The 334-nt window shown below is 32.6% G+C and overlaps 1 protein-coding gene across 2 annotated transcripts in view; it reads left to right on the top strand.

Annotated features, from left to right (window-relative positions):
* The window catches only part of LOC110032546 (D-3-phosphoglycerate dehydrogenase 1, chloroplastic-like), a 19,035-nt gene that overhangs the window by 16,201 nt on the left and 2,500 nt on the right, over positions 1-334 (top strand). The window lies entirely within an intron of this gene.

Genomic DNA, 334 nt, shown 5'->3' with positions numbered 1-334 from the left:
TTAGTGGGATAAAGGTTTTGTTATTGTTGTTGTTGTTATTATAAGAATGTTTATAGTGGCAAGAAGCTGTCTAAGAAGACGAGTACTGGGGACCCATTGTGTTTTCCTGAACCCTTTGAAACAATCAAAATGGACTCTTTGCCATCTCATCAATGATCATGTTTTTGTCATAGGATTATTTTGTTCCCAAATTTTAAAAAACTGTGTGACCTATATATTTCTTTAGTATTTTTGGGCGTTAGTCAAAAAACTGTTCCCGTTGTCTGTCGACATAATGTTTTTTAATATTTACTTGAAGTTGAAATGCATGAAAAAATCCGCTTCACAAAAGAAA

This window comes from Phalaenopsis equestris, unplaced genomic scaffold, assembly GCF_001263595.1.
Source record: "Phalaenopsis equestris unplaced genomic scaffold, ASM126359v1 Scaffold000969, whole genome shotgun sequence".
Classification (NCBI taxonomy): domain Eukaryota; kingdom Viridiplantae; phylum Streptophyta; class Magnoliopsida; order Asparagales; family Orchidaceae; genus Phalaenopsis; species Phalaenopsis equestris.
This window is presented reverse-complemented; position numbering and strand designations above follow the sequence as displayed.